Raw genomic sequence first — 23182 nt, 5'->3', positions numbered from 1 at the left:
GAGATTTTGAAGACACAAAGTATATGTTATTATCATATGCATAAAAACCTATAATCTAGAAGCACATTTGTATTAAACATGTATTTTGAAAAAATTATTTATGAAATTTATTAAAAAAATAAAAAAATAAATACACTTGGCTAAGATGCAAAATGACTGCCCGCCAACCCCCCATTTTGGCTGTAATTTTTCCAGATAACCTACAATTTTATGTTTTCTGAGATAAGGGACTCTATAAATGGAAACCACCCATAGCGCATATGTGCAGAAAAGTTTCTTACTGCACATCCTGCATTTTTTCCAGAAGGTCCCATTCCATTTAAATGGGTCATGAAATGAGAAATAATTTTTTTTCTTGATTTCTTGATTTTTTTTTCTTTTTCTTGTACCATTAAAATAGCTTAAGCCCATTTTCCACAAGTTGATATGATTTTTTAGGGTCTTAATGAAAAGTAACATAATTTGGTTAAAAATTATCATTGGTAGTGTAAAATAACATCCTTTGTACCCTGTAAAAACATCATCTCTTTTCAGAGCAAGTCATTGTGTACCATTTTCCTTTAAATGCAAATACTGTCCGATCCTGCAGATTTGCTTTATTCAACATCAAGAACATCAAGCCCTTTCTTTCGGAACATGCTGCACAACTCCTTGTTCAAGCTCTTGTTCTGCCCAGGCTGGACTATTGCAATGTCCTCTTGGCAGGTCTTCCAGCCAATTCTATCAAACCTTTACAATTAATCCAGAACGCGGCAGCAAGATTAATTTTTAATGAGCCAAAAAGAATACACATCACTCCTCTGTTTATCAATTTGCACTGGCTTCCAATAGCTGCTCGCATAAAATTCAAGGCATTGATGTTAGCTTAAAAAACTACCACTGGCTCTGCAACCCTTTACCTAAATTTGTTACTTCAGACTTTTGTGCCCTCTAGAAGCTTGCGTTCTGCAAGTGAACATCCCTTGATTGTGCCATCCCAAAGAAGCAAAAAGTCACTTTTACGGACTTTTAAATTAAACGTGCCCTCCTGGTGGAACGACCTCCCCAACTCAATCCGAGCAGCTGAGTCCTTAGCCATCTTCAAGAATCGGCTTAAATCACATCTCATCCATCTTTATTTGACCCTCTAACTTTAACACTTAAAAAAAAAATCTAACTACCTTTCTAATATTTTTGTATTCTATTTTCTTTTCATTTATTATGCAATTATTGTGTGTGTGTGTGTTTGTGTGTAAAGACCTCTAACTAGCTTGCTCTATTCTCTTTTTTTATTCTGTTTTCTTTTTATTTATTATATTATTTAAAATCCCATGCTACGTGTACTGTGTTAACCTAACTGAGACTTGTTATAGCACTTATATATCATTGCTCTTTTTGTTGTTTTTGATTGCTTCCACTGTCTTCATCTGTACGTCGCTTTGGATAAAAGCGTCTGCTAAATGAATAAATGTAAATGTAAATGAGCTGAGCTCTGCTGAGCTCTGCCACCCCTCTCTTCCGAGCATCTCTCTGAGGTAATGTATACTTTGGCTGCATTAATCCTGAAACTTGCTAATTAGCACATTAGATTAGATGCAAGTGTCACGCTGCATCAAAAGCAAACGGAACCCTATGGTGATAGATACCCTAGATATAGTTTACAGATGCCTATTCAATTTCTGACATATTCTATGCACTAGAGCTGCTCCTGACAAGAGGGCAAATGGGAGACAAATCAGACATTCATTTTAATGAGCTCAGTTTAAGCATCTGCACAACCAAGGACTGTAAATGAAGGCTTTATATGGATAATAATTTCAGAACACTTATGTGCAACACTGAGGTGGCATTGGTACTTTTTCCATGAAATTTCATTAGTCAGTCATAACAGTGGACATTTACTGACAAACCTTAAGGTAAGATAACCCCTAAAACTGATCGTTTCAGACAGAGGGCTAGAATATGGGTTAAAAATAATAATTTTACATATAACAACATTATATGTTAACCTCAAAAATCCATGTCATTACAATCTTTAACATTGCTTTCCTCAGATGTAAAATATATTTTCGCATTTCTCTTTCTACAAGCTAATTTAATTTGCCCTTAAATCTGACTATAAAAACCACAAACAGACAGTTGAAACCACATGCGGCCATGCAGGAAACCAGAACTGAGTCTTTCATTAGATAAATAGAAACATGTTCTTGGTTTATATTAGCAGGCTATTGTGACTGAAGTGCTGTGTCAACACACTCAAGTGCTTTAACTCAGAATGGACCTTGCTGTCTACAGGCTGGGTAAATAAAGACTTGCCATAAAAAATAAATGAAACAAAGATGTGTTACACTGGGTGTGTTCTGCAATAATAATAATCTATGCAGCTAGTAATCACATAATTACAGTTCCTTAAATGTAACCATTGGTTTCACACAAAAATCACTTCTAAACATGCTTGTTTGAGACAAAAACAAGTTAATTTTTTCTATATTTCTATACACAAGGGAGCATCACCTTTAAACCAATACATCTACTAAAAGTACAGTGGTAGTACCTTGGTACAGTAAAGGTATCAAAGTAATGCTACGTAGAAATATAGCATAGCAGTGAATGATTATATTTATTTCACATGATACATACCATGGTTTATATGGAAAACCATGGTAAAATCCTAATACTTTTTTAATACCAGAGGTGAAGTGCTCCTGCGGTAAAATCTGCAAAAACTTAAGGGGCCTCAAAATACACCAGGCCAAGACTAAGTGTGGGAGAGAGGAGGCGCAGGTGCAGCACACAAATCTAGTATCTGGTGACATGTCGGACATCCCCAACCAGGAAGCACCCCACAGTGTTGGAGATTTCTTAGCACCTCAGTTTTTGCACTCACAAGGAACACTTCACAAGATATACCACCACAGTCTGAACCCATGAAGTATGAAGGAACCCATGAAGGAAATCCAGGTGGTGGTAAAAAAAAAAAAAGAAGCAAGAGCTGCGTCAGCCCCAGCGGTATACCCTACAGGGTGTACAAGAAATGTCCAAGTTTCCTCCGCCGCCTCTAGAAGCTGCTTAAAAGGGTCTGTAAGAAAGGGTCTGTTCCATCGAGCTGGCAGAAGGCTGATTTGTTCCTAAAAAGGAAGGCTCAGTGTGTATTGGATAATTCAGAACCATCTCTTTGCTCAGCGCGGAGTGTAAGATCTTCTTCTCAGTGGTGGCAAAGAGAATGTCAACATACATGATCGATAATGGATATCTTAACACCTCGATCCAAAAGGGAGGAAGTGAAGCAGGAATAAAAACAAGGTCAGGACGAAAGTGGGATGCCACTGCTTCGCTAGCCCTAGCTGAAGGGAACTTAAAGCTCAGATACATCACTGGAGTACCCTTTGTAGGACGGCAAGGTCTGGGTATGTCCCACTTTCATACGTGGGGGAAAGCCAACTCGGTGGAAAGAAAAGCCATGATAATCCAGGCAGAAGTAAGGGATCTAGAGGATGAGCGAAGAAGGGCAAAGGCAGTGGAACTTGGATCCCAGGGTGCCTGGACTCTCCCTAAGCGGAAAGTGTCATGGAATGATCTCTGGAGGCTGGAGCCATACCGAATATCCTTTTTACTGAGGGCAATTTATGACACACTTCCTACTCCTGTGAACCTCCACAGATGGGGACTGAGAGATGACCCACTGTGCAAGCACTGTGGGCAGAAAGGAACAATGGCCCATGTTTTGACAGGTTGCAGCACAGCGCTTGCTCAGGGCAGATACAGATAGCACCAAGACAAAGTCATAACAGTCCTTGCTGATATTTTGGAGCAGGAGAGAAGCAGGAAATGTCAAAATAATATCAAGGTGCCCCTTGCAATAGTTTTTGTAGGTTCAAAGCTATCAGGGTCCAGTAAGATCACTGCAAGCATTCTGCAGTCTGCCCAAGCATGGTTTGACCTAAAGAAAAGGCTTAAGTTTCCTGACTTTGTCCACACTACCTTGAGACCAGACGCAGTCCTTTTCTCTCAAACAGGAAAAAAAGATAATCCTGGTTGAGCTTACAGTACCATGAGAAGAGAGGTGTAAAGAGGCATTTGAAAGGAATTCTGAATGTTACAGGGAGCTGGTGCAAAACTGCTGAGAGAAAGGCTGGCAGACATGGCTGTACCCTGTTGAGGTGGGATGCAGGAGGTTCCCAGCCCAATCAGTCTGGAAACTGCTGACAGCTGTTGGATTGAGAGGATCAGACAGAAAAAAGGCAGTGCGAAGACTCGGGGAGGCAGCAGAGAGAGCCTCCGGTTGGATTTTGTATAGGAGGAAGGAGGCGATCTAGCAGCCAGGAGGGAGTGAGTAGTGGCTCACTACTCATTCCAAGGGCCTGGAACACGACCCCCCAACCCCCCAAGATTTATCATATCATTTATCATATTACATATGTATTAAACATACTGTACATACAAGGCTTTGTGCCCAAAATCTTTCAACATTCCACGTTACGATCTTTCAATAAACTGAATTTATCGACTACAACCATATGACTGAATTATAACATGATCATAAAGCATATTGGCTTTCAGGACAAACAGATGAATGTTTGCAATGATCCTGCTTCTCAAAAGATTTCCAACGTGACGTGTATGAATGTTAGAGTGTATGTTATGTGTTACAGTATGGCTCGGAGATATCCAAGTGCTGGTTTGTCAGAACAAAACTCAGCCCACCAAGGTGGCCTTTCCAGGACGTTCTTACCCTGCCTAACTGTAGACCACAGGTTTCTGAGAGGTACAGAAACACAAAGTACCTAATTACACTCTTGCATTGCTGGACCAATATAAGGTCATGTGACTTACTATCAGTAACACCTCTTCAAAAATAGTATATATATATATATATATATATATATATATATATATATATTTTTTTTTTTTTTTTTTTTTTTTTTTTTTTTTTTTTTGCAGTGCATGCAACATTTAACGTCATGACATCATGAATAAAATATTTTCTGCTCTGATTTAAGGCTTTTTCAGGCCTTAATTTGTGGAAGGGTGAATTAAGACTTTTTAAGACCAGCAGAAACCATGTAACAAAACAACAACAACATCAACAAAAAAACAACTTTAACAAATATTTATTATCTATAAATAATAATATAATAATAATATATAACAATAACATTTGTTGTTCTACGCGAACACTGTTCAAAGCTTAGAGCTGCTGAAAGGGTGTGGCGCAAATCCAAAAATACTACTGACCTTTATCAGTCACTCCTATCTTCCTTCTCTGCTAATGTCTCCACTGCTAAAATGACATACTACCATAACTTCAACAATTAAAATTAACAATTCATCTAACTCTCGCATGCTTTTTAAAACATTTTCCTCATTTCTTTGTCCTCCTCCTCCCCCTCCTGCTTCATCTCTACACTGTAAACCCTGATAAATTCACAGAACTCAAAAAATATTTTGTAACAGATTACACAAAAACATTTAAGTGATGTTTTTAAATGTTTTAAGTTTACATAAACTTAAAAAATTTAATTCCAGTTGCCTTAAATTATCTCAGAGTTATCTTAATTATATTTCTGAACTTATAATTAGGGAGTAATTCACTCATAATTTTATCTATTTTTCAACTCCTATAATGTGGGAAATACACTCAAAATTAGGCTTTTGCTGTCCATCCTCAGTCTAACCACAGGCTCTACTCTTCACCACAACGGTAACACTACAAATCCAACATAACATAAACCTTTGTAAAATCTAATATAACACAACATTTATGTATTAACTTATGTCCCTCTATGTTAATCTTGTGTAAAAACACACAAAATAACACTTAATTTCTAAATTTATTTTCCTTGTTTTCTGATGCAAAGCATGCTGGGAACTAGAAAACACAATCATTTTAAGTTCACCTCACTACAACAAATTTTTGAGTTAACAGAACTTATTTAAATTAAGTCCAATGAACTTTCGTTATTATTTGAGTGCAATTAACTAATGACGACTTTGACACATTTTTCTTTAATAAAATTAAAAACATCAGTGCACAATTTTCCACATCATAATCAGCTCATATCACCAGCAAACATACACTCGTTTACATCCTTCTCTTCACTCTCTGAGGCAGAAGTCTCCAAACTCATCCTTTCTAATCATCCTACTACTTGCCCACTTGATAATATTCCATCTCTTCTCCTTCAAGCCATTTCTCCTGCAGTTGTACCTGCACTCACTTAGAACATCAACACATCCTTCCACACTGGTGTTTTTCCCTCATCGTTTAGACAGGCTTGTATAACTCCACTACTTAAGAAACCCACCCTCAACCCATTACTTTTAGAGAACTACAGACCAGTTTCCCTTCTTCCTTTCATTGCAAAATCACTTGAAAAAGCTGTGTTCACTGCATTTCTCACACAGAACAACTTCCTTGACAGCAACCAATCTGGCTTCAGAAGTGGACATTCAACTGAGACTGCCTTACTCTCATTTGTTGAAGCCTTAAGACTGGCAAGAGCAGAATCCAAATCTTCAGTACTAATCCTGCTTGATCTGTTTGACCTGCTTGACATGGTTAACCACCAGATCCTCCTGTCAACCCTACTGGCAAAGGGCATCTCAGGAACCACTCTTCAGTGGTTTGAGTCTTACATATCAGATATCTTCTTCAAAGTATCTTGGAGAGGTGAGGTGTCCAAGTCACAACATGTAACTACTAGGGTGCTCCAGGGCTAATTTCTTGGACCACTTCTCTTCTCTGTCTACATGGCATCATTAGGTTCTGTCATTCAGAAACATGGCTTTTCATACCACTGCTATGCTGATGACACTCAACTCAGCTAACTGAGACTTGTTATAGCACTTATATATCATTGCTATTTTTGCTGTTTTTGATTGCTTCCACTGTCCTCATTTGTTAGTCGCTTTGGATAAAAGCATCTGCTAAATGAATAAATGTAATGTAAATGTAAATGTAAATAAGAACCTTTTTATCAGAACCTCGGATGAGTCAGAAAAAGAACTGAAGGCCAAAGTAAGAGCTAATTTCCAGTAAACATCTTCCCAACTGTAAACATGAAGTGTTTTACTCAGCAGGGGAATCAGTATAAAGGTCTCTGTGTCAATGGTGTGTGTGTGTGTGTGTGTGTGTGCATGTGTGACTCCATTGCTCTGTCTAGTGTTTCAATCAAGCTCTGTTTTATTCTTAACCTCAGAAATGTATGGCCTGCCAAAAAAGTGCTGAGAGAATATGACTGGAGGAATGAGTTAGTAACCATAATGTCTAGTCAGAATCATGTTTGTGAAGGGATTTTAAGGGCAGTACATTGGAAAAACCCTCCAGATTTTTTTTTTTTTTTTTTTTTTTTTTTTTTTTGCTGGTAATTAATTTCTTTTTTTTTCTTGTTGTTTTGTGAAAAGAGGAAAAAAAACAGCACTCAAAGTTCTAATATTTGGTGGTAATATATTGATATTGAGATTATCCCTCTTAAGTGACACATTTCGCCATCAGTTCGTAGCAGTGAATGAAGATGTATCATATCGATCACAAGTGCAGTATGGAGTACCTCAAGGCTCAGTTCTAGGGCCGCTACTCTTCACGCTTTATATGTTACCCTTGGGAGATATCATCAGGAAACATGGTGTTAGCTTTCACTGTTATGCTGATGATACGCAGCTCTATATTTCCTCGCAGCCCGGTGAAACACACCAATTTGAAAAACTAATGGAATGCATAGTCGATATAAAAAATTGGATGACGAGTAATTTCTTACTGCTAAATTCAGAAAAAACAGAGGTGTTAATCATAGGGCCTAAAAACTCTACTTGTAATAACCTAGAACACTGTCTAAGACTTGATGGTTGCTCTGTCAATTCTTCGTCATCAGTTAGGAACCTAGGTGTGCTACTTGATCGCAATCTTTCCTTAGAAAGCCACGTTTCTAGCATTTGTAAAACTGCATTTTTCCATCTCAAAAATATATCTAAATTACGGCCTATGCTCTCAATGTCAAATGCAGAAATGTTAATCCATGCATTTATGACTTCAAGGTTAGACTACTGTAATGCTTTATTGGGTGGTTGTTCTGCACGCTTGGTAAACAAACTACAGCTAGTCCAAAATGCAGCAGCAAGAGTTCTTACTAGAACCAGGAAGTATGACCATATTAGCCCGGTCCTGTCCACACTGCACTGGCTCCCTATCAAACATCGTATAGATTTTAAAATATTGCTTATTACTTATAAAGCCCTGAATGGTTTAGCACCTCAGTATTTGAATGAGCTCCTTTTACATTATACTCCTCTACGTCCGCTACGTTCTCAAAACTCAGGCAATTTGATAATACCTAGAATATCAAAATCAACTGCGGGCGGCAGATCCTTTTCCTATTTGGCGCCTAAACTCTGGAATAACCTACCTAACATTGTTCGGGAGGCAGACACACTCTTGCAGTTTAAATCTAGATTAAAGACCCATCTCTTTAACCTGGCATACACATAACATACTAATATGCTTTTAATATCCAAATCCGTTAAAGGATTTTTAGGCTGCATTAATTAGGTAAACTGGAACCGGAACACTTCACATAACACCGTACTTTCTACATCATTAGAAGAATGGCATCTACGCTAATATTTGTCTGTTTCTCTCTTGTTCCGAGGTCACCGTGGCCACCAGATCCAGTCTGTGTCCAGATCAGAGGGTCACTGCAGTCACCCGGATCCAGTACGTATCCAGACCAGATGGTGGATCAGCACCTAGAAAGGACCTCTACTGCCCTGAAAGACAGCGGAGACCAGGACAACTAGAGCCCCAGATACAGATCCCCTGTAAAGACCTTGTCTCAGAGGAGCACCAGGACAAGACCACAGGAAACAGATGATTCTTCTGCACAATCTGACTTTGCTGCAGCCTGGAATTGAACTACTGGTTTCGTCTGGTCAGAGGAGAACTGGCCCCCCAACTGAGCCTGGTTTCTCCCAAGGTTTTTTTCTCCATTCTGTCACCGATGGAGTTTCGGTTCCTTGCCGCTGTCGCCTCTGGCTTGCTTAGTTGGGGTCACTTCATCTACAGCGATATCGTTGACTTGATTGCAAATTAAAACAGACACTATTTCATCTGAACAGAGATGACATCAATGAATTCAATGATGAACTGCCTTTAACTATCATTTTGCATTATTGAGACACTGTTTTCCAAATGAATGTTGTTCAGTGCTTTGGCGCAATGTATTTTGTTTAAAGCACTATATAAATAAAGGTGATTGATTGATTGATTGACACATTAAGCTGTAATATTTTCCAGTAAATATTCCATCATCATTAGCTGTCAGTCTCAAAGGCCAACTTATTAATTAGACTAGCAGAAAAAAGATAATTAGGTTTAGATAAAACCTTTATTTTCAAATCTGTAAACAACTTGTATCATTTGGAGCTATAATGATGTATTTTTCTCATAAAACTTCCCTAAATATGCGAACAGTACATCTGAAAATAATATGATAAAATAAATTACGTACACCTGCATGAATACAGTCATAACATTGGCCTAAAAAGTCTTTAAATGTTGACACACACACACTCACACACACACACACACACATATATATGTATCACTGCTCAAAATTTTGGAATAATTACAACTTCAATGTTTTTGAAAGAAGTCTCAAGATCTCCAAAGCTGTATTTATTTGCAAAAATAAATACAATTATTACAAATATTACAATTTAAAAGAACTGTTTAAATACACATGAAAACAAACACAAAAAAGTTAAACACCCTTGGTTTTTTGCTAGGATGCCTGTGTGAACTCAAAGGAACTGATTTATACAGATCATCGATAAAAAAAAAAAAAAAATTAAATAAAAAAAAATCAGTTAAAAGCAACTGATAAAATAGGTAAGAAAATGATTTTTCGGGGTCACAGTAAATAAGTTGATCACTTCTGCAGCTCTCTGAGACATTTGTTCTACAAAAGTGATTCCACAGTCACAGTGGAGGACTGGCGAGGCCTCTTCCTAATGTGCATTCTATTACCTCACCATCTGTTTTGCCAATGGGCGAGTTCAGGATGAAGTCAGGGGCAGCAGTCACATCAACCAGCGCCACAGCATCGTCTTTCAGCTACACAGAGAAAATGAGAGGGTACCTTCCTGATGTTTGCATCATCATGCACTTATAAGTGAGGGTGTCTGTAACTGAACTACTGCTAAAACAACACTAACCTGCACTGTCCAGAAGTGCACTGTAGTGAGAACGGCTGTACTGGATGAAGTCAAGCGGCTGTTGACCATAAAAATATCTTCCTAAAAACAAACAGTCCATAATGAAACTCCAAAAAAACATCAAAAAGCTATACTATAGCTATGCAGGTACATCAACTGATTCTGCTATCCCTAATCCTAACTTTAGAGTCTAAAGGCGGTCGCACACTGGACGCGCACATTCTATATGCGTGAGCGCAATTTCGCAGCAAGATGGGAGTTTTAACTTCATCTATTATTATTATTTTAAATATATGATTTTAATTGATAAAAGCTGAGTTTTGAACGTTAATTAATGAAAAGAATCTGTGTTATTATAATAAGTCTGTTATTGTTTTGTTGTATCTGTTGTCTAGGCAACTGTGCAGCTGAAAACGTAACCAAACACTTTTTGTAATGTTTTATTTGAATGAAACAAGTGTACTGTATTTTAATTTCAGTTTCAGTTTATAACATCTGGGTTTTTTTAATATAAAACTATGCGGATGGCGCTCTGTGGCGCGGCAGAAATTTGAACAGCGTTCTGAGTCGTAGCTGGGCGCCGCGGACAGACGCCGAATGGCGCCGCCGGTGTGTGTACACCCATAGAGAATAATGTGTTCGAATTTTAAAGACGTGGCGCGACGCGACGCGGCGCCGCTGCGCTTCTCGTCCGGTGTGCGACCCCCTTAATACTCTAATGAAAGTTAGCTGACATGTAGTTGCAATTTATAGATAGTAGAACAGAACTTACAGAGAAGATACAGTCAGTAGAATGTCTGAAGTGGACTATGATTTGATTAATTGATTTTTCGTAACAATTTATAATAAGGTTCCATTGAAAAATATTTGTGAAAGAAACACATTCTTTGTTAATGTTAATGTCAACTTTACTGATCCATTATTTAAACCAAATGTTGTTTTCTGCCAGTATTATTGAATGGACTTAGATATAAGCAGATGTATTTTTATTACCTAATGTTAATAAATAATAAGTATTGTAACAAATGTATTGCTCATTGATAATGTTAGTTATTGCATTAACTAATGTGAACCAATGTGGCCTTACTGTAAAGTGTTAACATTTTTTTTATGCTCATCAAGGCAACATTTATTTTAGTAAAAACAGTAACGTTGTGATATATTATTTCAAAATAACTGGTTTCTATTTGAATATAAATTCTTCCTGTGAATACACTTTCAGCAGCCATTAATACAGTCTTCAGTGTCATTTCATCCTTTAGAAATCATTATAATACGCTGATTTGCTGCTCAACAAACGTTATTGCGTATTATTATCAATTATAAATGTTGTGTATGTAAAGGCTACGTGGCATTTAAAATTGGAAGTGTTTTGAAAACACTAAACACTTGGCTCTGACTTTTGCCAACTTGTTTCAAAATGTCAAAAATGAAAATGAGGGCAAAAATTGTGTAGTGTATTCGAGCCATAACACATCATTTGTGTCACATAGCCAGTATAAGCAGACGGTAACGCAGAGAACAGTGGTTTACCTTGAGACAGGATGGCCATGTGGTTGGTGAGGGTCCACAGGCCATAAAGAGAACAGAGACGCCCCAGCACTGATCTGAGAGCAGCTGGAGTCTGTTCATCCTGAATCAGATCATGGGAACACTGCAGCACTGTGTGCTCAATATCCAATGAGTGACAATAAAACACCTCCAGAGAGACAGAGATAAGTTACAGGAAAAAGTGTATCCAGGGATAAAAAAAAAAAAAAAAACACATACAATATCTTTCAAGTGTCTTTTGGAATCAAAGAACAAATGAAGACAGTTTGACCCACATAATCACAAGCCAGGTCATGACAGTACAATGACACAGACGAGACACCAATTATGATGTTTATAGAGGGGGGATAAACTTAAACAGCAAAATAAAAAAATAAAAAATAAAAAAAACCTTTAAGACATTAGCACATTAGCGATGTGCTTGTGTTTGTGTCTGGTTGCTAGACAGTGATTCTCTGTGTTTGGTGGTTGCTGGGTCAGTATTATGTGTGGTAGGTCAGTTTTATTAATTTTTTCTCTTGTCCTCACTGCAGGCTTTAAGACAGTTTAATCACTGTCACATACTGTAACCTGCTCGATCACATTTTGTCCCCCTTATTCTTGTTCATGTCTCCAGTTAAACTCTAGTTAAACACGCTCTCACATCTCAAGGTAGAGGCGCTTACTGGAGAGTGTCCAAGCACCACTCATTATGTCATATGACCTTTAAGTGACTGTTTGTTTTTGGCTGGACTAGACCCTCATAACACACATATAAGTACACACCCAAAGTGAGCACTTGAACATTTAAGCCACATTTTTAAAAAGTGTGTCATGGCATTAGACAAAATACCAAAACCAAATGGAATTTATTTGAAAGGAATTAATGCTTTTAAAAGAATAATATTCACAAACTATTTTTTTTTTTTTTTTTTTAATGGTAAATGTTTGTTTGCAAATGATTTTTTTAGGTCACCGGATGTATATGTGGTGTAACTGGTGTATTTCATTACTGTGTTATGGTTAGATTTGTTCCAACCGTGGTACTTTCATATCATCAGAAACGTGATGTGAGCAGGTTTCACACATCCTGCATGTGATTCTGACCCTACAGAGCACATATAAGGGTCTACATGAACCTAATATGGTTATGATAAAGGATTTAACTCTTTCAAGATGTGAAGGTCAGACAGAGGTTCTTTGAAATACCCAGTATGATGTAGATTCCTAGCTCAGTGGAATAGATATTAAGTAAGGGATATGTCTGAGCCAAGTGTCTGTTCAATGTTTAAGACATGTCTGAGCAACCAGAGGTCTGTTTTATATTAGATATAAGTCATAAACGGAACGTCACTGTGCAGAAGGTATTAACGGGAAGCCTCGGGTGCACGACATCATCCCCACATTTCAGCCTGATACTAAAACATTAACAAAAACAACATTCTATGCACTCATGAATAACAACAGTAACATCTACATGGTGAAACATGATTTTGGAATATATATCTATATATATTAACATCTTTTAAGTCTTTAAGAAAGTCTTTATGGTTGTCTAAGGTGAATTAAGGTAAATTGGCCCAGCTTTTGACAAGAAATGAATGGCCTATATACAGTAGACTAACACAGTAGAATAACAAAACAATAACAATAACAGAAATGTGTATATTGAATTAACAGACAGAAGGCCTGTAAAGGTGTTTATACACAGAGTCATAATTGTTAATGGGAAGAAAAAGAGAGAAAAAATATAGCCGACTGTTTAAAAGCTGGGGGTTAGTAAAAATAAAATAAATAAAATAATAAAAATCATGTCATGTGACACTAAAGACTGGCATAATGACTGCTAAATATTTACATTTGGCATAACAGGAATGAACTACATTTTAAAATATATTCAAACAGAATAGAGAATATTAGAACAAACCCGATTCCAAAAAAGTTGGGACACTGAACAAATTTTGAATAAAAACAGAATGCAATGATGTGGAAGTTTCAAATTTCAGCATTTTATTCAGAATACAACATAGATGACATTTCAAATGTTTAAGCTGAGAAAATGTATAATTTTAAGGGAAAAATAAGTTGATTTTAAATTTCATGGCATCAACACATCTCAAAAAAGTTGGGAAAAGGCCATGTTTACCACTGTGTGGCATCCCCTCTTCTTTTTATAAGAGTCTGCAAACGTCTCGGGACTGAGGAGACAAGTTTAGGAATAGGAATGTTGTCCTATTCTTGTCTAATACAGGCTTCTAGTTGCTCAACTGTCTTCTTCTTTATAATGCGCTAAATGTTTTCTATATGTGAAAGATCAGGATTGCAGGCTGGCCATTTCAGTACCTGGATCTTTCTTCCACGTAGCCATGATGTTGTAATTGATGCAGTATGTGGTATTGCATTGTCATGTTGGAAAATGCAAGGTCTTCCCTGAAAGAGACGACATCTGGATGGGAGTATATGTTGTTCTAGAACTTGGATATACCTTTCAGCATTGTGGGTGCCTTTCCAGATGTGTAAGCTGCCCATGCCACACGCACTCATGCAAACCCATACCTTCAGAGATGCAGGCTTCTGAAGTGAGCGCTGATAACAACTTCAGTTGTCCTTGTCCTTTTTAGTCTGGATGACATGGCGTCCCAGTTTTCCAAAAAGAACCTCAAATTTTGATTCGTCTGACCACAGAACAGTTTTCCACTTTGCCACAGTCCATTTTAAATGAGCCTTGGCCCAGAGAAAATGCCTGCACTTCTGGACCATATTTGCATATGGCTTCTTTTTTGACTTAGGAGTTTTAGCCGTTAACGGTGAATGGCATGGTGGATTGTGTTCACCGACAATGTTTTCTGGAAGTATTCCTGAGCCCATGTTGTGATTTCCATTACAGTATCATTCCTGTATGTGATGCAGTGCTGTCTAACGGCCCGAAGATCACGAGCATCCAGTATAGTTTTCCGGCCTTGACCCTTATGCACAGAGATTGTTCCAGATTCTCTGAATCTTTGGATGATATTACGCATTGTAGATGATGATAACTTCAAACTCCTTTCTGATACTGTTCCACTATTTTTCACCGCAGCATTTGGGGAATTGGGGATCCTCTGCCCATCTTGACTTCTGAGAAACACTGTCACTCTGAGAGGCTCCTTTTATACCCAATCATGTTGCCAATTGACCTAATAAGTTGCAAATTGGTCCTCCACCTGTTCCTCATATGTACATTTAACTTTTCCAGCCTCTTATTGCTACCTGTCCCAACTTTTTTGGAATGTGTTGCTCTCATGAAATCCAAAATGAGCCAATATTTGGCAAGACATTTAAAAATGTCTCACTTTCAACATTTGAGATGTTATTTATATTCTTAAGTGTATGAGATTTGTAAATTATTCCATTCCTTTTTTTACTCACAATTTGTAGTGTCCCAACTTTTTTTGGAATCGGGTTTGTATATTAAAATATATTCATTTTTAAATTGTCATAATATTTCACAATAATACTATTTGCACTGTATATTTGTATCAAATAAACACAGGTTAGCATAAGATACTTCTTTTAAAGACATACAAAATATTGAAGCCCAATCTTTTGAACAGTAGTACAGTATATATACAAAATAATAATTATAATAATAATAATCTGGCAGAAAATTACAAGTTCATTTTTTGGAAACATTTACAGAAATTACCTTCAACCTAAAACACTACACTATCCAATATTCAAAATATGGATAAAACACCTGTAAAATGTGTGTGTGTTTTGATTGAACCATTTATGACATATAAAAAGATAAGTTTCCATGAGGCTATTAAGCATAATCATGAGCTGATGCATGTAAACACTCTCAGTGTGAGGTATAAGATAGCTTGGTAATGTGTTTTACAAACCTATTGCATACTTCACCTTCCGCTGTGCTGCCTGTAAACATAGATCCAGTTCCTTGGCATCCTCATCTCTGATGACCTCACTGGTTCCTAAAAACATCCACCCAGGTCAAAAAGCCTTAAGAAATTTCACCAGAGTCCCAGGATCCTTGTGGAATTCTATCACTGTATCATCGAGAGCATACTCACTAAACTGCATCTCAGTGTGCATCTCAACTGATCTGCATCTGACCGCAAAGCACTCCAGCGGGTGGTGAAAACAGATCACCAGCACCCCGTTAACTACCACTGAGAAAATTTATCACAACACTGCCTGGGCAGGGCTAGGAACATCATCAAGTATTCCTCACACCAGAACCGTGGACTTTTTACCCTCCTTCCATCCGTCACACGTTACTGGAGCATATGCTCTCACACTAGTAGGCTCAGGAAGAGTTTCTTTCCCGAGGCTATGACCCTTCTGAACTCCACACCACCAATCTAACCTACACCCTCTCTCTTACCACACTGGTCACAGTACTTTACATACATGTATTTGCACTACTCATATTTTGCACATACTGTACACTGTCTACCGCTGTTACTGTACAAAGCACAGTAATCTATTTCTATAAAAAATATTATTGCACTACTGATATTTTAAATAGAATACTTTGTCTAACAACACTATTGTACACACAACCAACTGTATTTATTACCACTGTTCTTACATTGCTGCAGTTCATAATGGTACATACTTGTATAACCTTACATTGGACTCCAATTTATATTCTGTGCATACTCTGCTAAATACTGTGTATATAAATGCTACTGTACATGCTGTAAATCATAGCTTCACTTACTCTGCACTTATCTCCATTTTAAACACTATACACTTCTGGTTAGATGCTAACTGCGTTTCATTAGCTCTGTACTTGTACTCTGCAGAATGACAATAAAGTTTAATCTAATCTAATCTAATCTAATGACATTTTAAAGTCTCATGCTATTAAAATCAGGACTAAATACATACTTTTAGTCCTAGTCCAGAAGACTTCTCATGAAACAGCTTCCTTTGGCTCTCACCCAGTACACCCCAGCCACTTATACACTGCCAAAGGCACTGAGAACACAAATTCAAATGATATAATGATATTAAAAAGATGGACAGATATTCACTAAGGGCAAAATATTGACTAAGATATTTTGTTTAAACTTGACTGTTAAAACAAACTGAATTAAGTGTAATGGACTGCAGTTGGCAAACACAGTTTCCTCAGTTATGTGGAAAGGGCAAAAAGGGCCACTAAATAATAAAGTCAAACAAATACTGAACAGATATCAGATTTATTGCTGGAATAGATCTGTCCTGCAGAGGTCTGGTGCACACAGATGTAATCATGGATTAGGTATCTGGGTGGGGACTGTGACTAAAGTACAAGAGGTCTTGTGTTTCAGATGTATTTCTTCAACTCATGACACAGAGGTAACCCAAACTCTAGGTTCACTGAGGGGTGAACTTATGTGCATTCATGCTTTAGTAAAAGCAAGAACAGATAATCTATGCAAAATTCAAACCTACTGACCAAGACTACGAAGCGGTGAATTTTAACCTATTTAGTTCAAACCAAAACATCTATAACATCCTTTAAGATTTATAAACAACAAAACTGCTTTCATATCTTTATAAAGGAAATAATAAACCAGAAACAACCCTCGATCCTCTCTAAATAAGAAAGTTATGAAACAAGACCACACAGACTGAAACTCTGCTCAAATACCTTCACTCCACTCAATCAAGCGAATAAGTTCTGAAGAAATTAGTGAATATGACAAATATTTTCAGGCTAATTTTTATTTTGGTATTGATGTATTAAGGGATATTTGTTCATTCTAGATTATTCGTGCTTTTTTCTACTTGGAGTTAGATTGAAATGGTCTCTTTTCATAATTTATGAAATCAAGTTATTTAGTTCTAAGCCCAAACAGTTATAGTTGTGCAATATTGTCACGCTGTCAGTCTCTGTTTTCCTGGGTGTTCCCTAGTGAGCTCACTTCTCCTTAGGCACTTCACCATAGGCACCTTAATTCCTCTAGTCTGGTTCCGTCTTCACAGTAATTGCACTCCAATTAAATCACACAGGTGCTGACAATCCTTTTTCATTAGTCTCCCTATGTATAGCTGTCTTTCTCTGTCATCTGTATGGAGTCCTTACCCTATGTGTCTAAGCTCTCGTGTCCCGAGACTTCGTTCCTCCGAGTTCCCGTTTTCATCCGGTTCCCTTTTTGGTTTTGTTTGTCTCTCAAGACTGATTATTTTGTATTTTTCTTTCTGTTTAATAAACCCATACCTTGCTATTGGATCCTACCCTCTCCTTGTGTTTTTCCCAAACCCAACCGTCACAAATATTGCCTCTTAAAAAAATATAATAATTATTATTATTATATCTGACAGTGGAAATGAGCATATTGGACATAAACCTATAAACCTCATTACAAGTAATAACACAATACAGTAATATATATTATATAAAGGCTTTAATTAAAGGAAAAGCAATGATGACAGAATCTTTGGTTGAACTATTCCTTTAGTGTTTCATGATTCAGTTGGCCTGAATACGACTGATTCAATCATGGACAGTTATAGTTAAAGAATGAGAGCATTCAAAGTTTTGATGCAAAACAGCTGGGATGTGTAACAATATTAAAACAGGTCTAGCGTCGGAAAACTCCCTGGACACTTGTCACATGATGCGATAGGTGACAAAAGTAAGTTAAAAACCGAGTAGTCCACTCCCTATTCTCGTCCAAATCAAACGATGATTCTCTAACCCCTGTAACCAGGCAACAATGAGGTGAGTCACCAGCTGAAGAATGATGTCAATAAAGACAGCAGATGTTGAGCAGATGTGCAGCTTGGTTAAGGATGTAAAAGTCTCCCTCTGGAGCAGTCTGCAGCATCAAGGAGCACTTTTAACAGGAAACCACACAAAAATACAGGGTGACGCAGATTCTCACATTCTCTCTGTGTGCGGTGAAGGTGTGACAGTTTATGTATTAGATAATGTCCAAAAATCTTGGATTGCACAAAACCAGCACCAATGAAAGCGGGATATGAAATTGACATGAGGCTCATTTTGTTTATTTGGCTTCCTCTGAAATATTTAAAAAAACATTTTAGGTGTTAATTTGAAGATTGTGAAAATATATTTTAATATATATATTATATATATATATATTTTTTAATTGATCAACAGCCATAATTACAAATCATATAATACTTCACCCCAAGGCTGAAATTATCCAAAAAAACAACAACGTTTGAATGGAGTCTGGAGTTTAGCAGAAGAAAAAGAAGAGCGCCAGGGGAACTAAGGTAACTGAGGTGAAGAGACACTAAATGAGTAATGTGGCTGGTGTGTTCGGTTGTAAAGAATGTGCATATATGTGTTTCTGTTATGGAGAATGTAGTGTTAATGTTGCGTACCGGCTGAGTTCATGCACTCTTCCACTGAGCCAACTGTGAACTTGCTCTGCAGAATGCTGTTCATGTCCTCTAAAAAGTTCAGTCTCAAGAGGGGATTCAATCCATCCTTTACCTTGACTGAGGGAGAAACACATAAAAAGCAAGACATTTCGAATCCATTATCATATCAGACACAAATATTCAGCATACCACTAAAAACAATATGCCAAGAATGCTCTGGATGTCATGGTTAACAAACTCAAGACCACTGTTTTTACTTCTTCCTATTAAGAAATTCTTGACGAAACTAAATTGCAGAATATGTGTTAAAACCCTCCTATTGTGTAAAAAACTAGGTAAAAAGTTTTGGTAGCACTTTATTTTACAGTCCTGTTCCTCATGTACATACTATGTACTCATTATGGTAATTGCAATAACTATGTAATAACTAGGTACTAACCCTGAACCTACCCCTAAACCTAACCCTACCCCATGTAGTTACCTCGTGTTACCAGAACTTTCTTAGATAAATACACTGTAAGTACACTATAACTACATGTAAGTACACATACTATAAAATAAAGTGCAACCAAAGTTTTTGTTGTGTGTCAAATTGCAATCAATAAAAATAGCAATCAATAAAAAATCAATAATATGAAACACTAAAAGACTCATGTTAAACAGAAAACCTCTATTGTTGCTTGTCAGAGACTACAAATATGTGAGAATATGAATATAAATATAATTTATGCAAGGTATTTAATAATTCCCATCTATTTAATTGTGTTAGGCGATAATTAGACCCACATATTTCAAAGTTTAAAAGGAGCTGCTCAGACAGTCATGATAATTGCAGTGACTATTTGAACACTGAGGTGCAAATAACTTCAAGTCACTATAAACAGTACCTACAGTGCAACTACTAATATTGGCAACCTTCGTAAATATGAGCAAAGGCAGCTGTGGAAATAAATATGCAATGTTTATCTTTTTCATTCATTCATTTCATTCATTCATTCAAAAAATGCACAAAAAATCATTGAAGTAAAACCATGGGAAGTTGGGGGGAAATCTTATTATGAAATAAATGTTTTTCTCTAGTTCACATCAGCCACAAATACTGGCACCCAATTACTGCAACATCCTTTTCCCAAGATAACAGCTTTGAGTTTTCAATATTAGTGGTTGACACTGTCTAACATTGTACTTGGTGTAAGTAGTATTAATGCTATTTGTACTTCCTTTGTCTTTTTGTTATGTCTGGTTCTCAAAACCTTTTGAGGGCAAAATTAGTTTCTCACACTACTTTTCAGTGCTGCAACAGTCTAGTAATTAAAATCCAAAGAGCTAACAACCTAAAAACAACCTTTGACAGGCTGATTGTGATTGCCTTGTGACTGTGAAACTCAACTAGATGGAAAAAACAAAACATAAATCATTGATAAGACGAGTCTTCAGTTTCAGGGAAACTTTGAGTCTTAATTTTCATAAGTTATCATGTATTTCATCTTTTAGTGTCTGAGTGAGTAATAAAGATGTTCTGTTTTGTTACATGACTCTTTGCTGTTTTTGGCAATTGTATGGAAACCACTGGGGTCAGTGTGACAAAAGTCCCAAAACAAAAGTCATGTGTCGAAGCTTTGCAAAAACTAGAAGATCCCTAGACTTTCAGAATCTAATGATCAAGGTGCTTTCATAGAATGTTTCATCTCGGATAATTATCTCAGATTTTACAGATGCTTGTATATTCAGCATACCTAAAACATATCTTTAGTATGATATTCATACAGAAGGATCTAGTGAAGTGCTCCAGTGCATACACCGCTGCCAGAAACGGAATAAGGACAGTGTCTGTCAGTAATCTGTACCTGTCCTGTAGTTGATATTCCAGCACTGAATCTCCTCGTCCTCCTTGGGCCCAAACTGAAAATCGCACAGCCACAGTCACCGCAAGTTTCAAACTGACCAGTGCCATCCTTGTAATGTCTACCCTGCCTCCTGACAGAACCCCAAAAGATGGCCCAAACCCCTTATTTGGGGTCCTATACAGATGTGTGGTTAAAAAAACCGATGGAAAGATGAAATTTAAGTAATTGAAAACACACAGAAGAGATGACAAGATCAAACCACAAAAAAGTGAGGAAAAAGAAGGGCATCCTCAGCCTCTCCCCTCTGTTTGTTTTCAGAAAAAGCCCTTTATGGTGTTCTGTCAGTAATATTGGCTGATGTTGTGGCTTTCACTGTGATTAAAAACTCCCTGTTTGTTTGAAAGGAAAGCATCGGGATTCCTTCTTGTACATCTTGCATAGCACAGCTGGAATAACAGCTGCTGCAACACTGCTTTCTCGTACTGCAGAGGGAGGAAAGCATTGCAAGATGTCTACACAGATACACACCAAAATAGCTGTTTTTTACTGTGTTCATGATAACAAAGCAAATACTGTTGCTTTGCACATGTCCTATGTTTGAAAAATGAAAGGTGTTACAATAAGGTTCTAAACATTAACAGCTAATGCATTGAGTATCCTGAACTAACAATTAAATTTTTATTTTATTTTATTATTAATCTAAGTTGTTTGCTCATTTTAGTTCTTAATGCATTCATGTAGAAAATCTATTAATAAATAAACACAAAATTCACATGAACAAAGATCAATGCTGTTCTATAGTTATTTCAATTAGTTGTTGTTGTTTTTTTTTATGGATTTTTTTTTTTTTTTTTTGTGTAACTGCAATAAAACCAGGCAGTATATGCCATGTTTATTAGGCAGTAATATTATTTCTTACTTTAAAAGTTGAAATGTACAAAAACAAAATCTACATTTATTTTGGGCATTCCGAAAAAAGTTTCTGTTAAATTATTTCAATGAAAAGTATAACGAATAATATTTTAATTTATTTGAACTGAAGGATGTAGTATGGAGAAGAAGTGAGACAGATATCGCCATCTAATGAGCAAATACTGTCATCACAGCACTTTTGCAGTCCACAGTACAGCAATAAACTCGCCCATTATCCAGACCGTTCTGACCCAGTTTCTTTCCCATATCCCGGACCATCACTCATGGCAATGCCAGCAAGGTCTTAGGGATCCCTGACCTAAAAACTGAATTACATTAAAACCAAATCATTCTCAGCTGCTCTAACAAAGGCAAGCAAATGAACTGAAAAATGCATTTTCACAAATACTTGGACTACAAAGGAGTGAAGGCCAAGGCAATGCAACATTGCCCAAGTTTCCTACCCAGAACTTTGCTGTTTCAAAGGCTGTAGCGTTTATCACAAACTCCTGCAGATTAAAAAAAGAAGAAGTTAGCTAGGCCTATTAAAAATAATTGATGGAAGGATCATGGTAAAAAAATAAACGAAAGTTTTTATGATGACAGATGGCTTTATGTATTGTGGATTTAGCTATAAGCGAGTCATAGTTTGAGATATTTCATCCCCTTACGAAAGGAAAATATATTTACCAATATATTTCTTAAAATTTATTTTGATATATTGTAAAATGTTATTTTTCCTTTTTATTTTCTAATATCTTATATATTTGAATATATATATATATATATATATATATATATATATATATATATATATATATATATATATATTTTTTTTTTTTTTTTGTTTCATAAGGGTCTATAAAATGCTTCAATGTGATTTGAATTATCAGATAACATATAAACACTATGAAATATTTACTATGGTTGCTAATACTTCAGCTATCATGAATAAACAGTGAAGAATAGTATTTATTAATCTACATGAATGTTAACTTGTTTATTTTATATTTTATTTTAATATTTGCTTATTATTACATTAACATTAACCTACATAAATGAACTGACAATCGATGTCTCTTTATGATTTGTAAGGCCACGTCAAAGCCATCATTTACATTTACATTTACATTTATTCATATAGCAGACGCTTTTATCCAAAGCGACTTACAGATGAAGACAGTGGAAGCAATCAAAAACAACAAAAAGAGCAATGATATATAAGTGCTATAACAAGTCTCAGTTAGGTTAACACAGTACACAGGATTTTAACTAATATAATAAATAAAAAGAAAACAGATAGAATAAAAAAATAAAATAATAGAGCAAGCTAGTTAGAGGTCTTTACACATACACAC

Source organism: Carassius gibelio, chromosome A7 (assembly GCF_023724105.1).
Source record: "Carassius gibelio isolate Cgi1373 ecotype wild population from Czech Republic chromosome A7, carGib1.2-hapl.c, whole genome shotgun sequence".
NCBI classification, from domain to species: Eukaryota; Metazoa; Chordata; class Actinopteri; order Cypriniformes; family Cyprinidae; genus Carassius; species Carassius gibelio.
Note: the sequence above shows the minus strand (reverse complement) of the source record.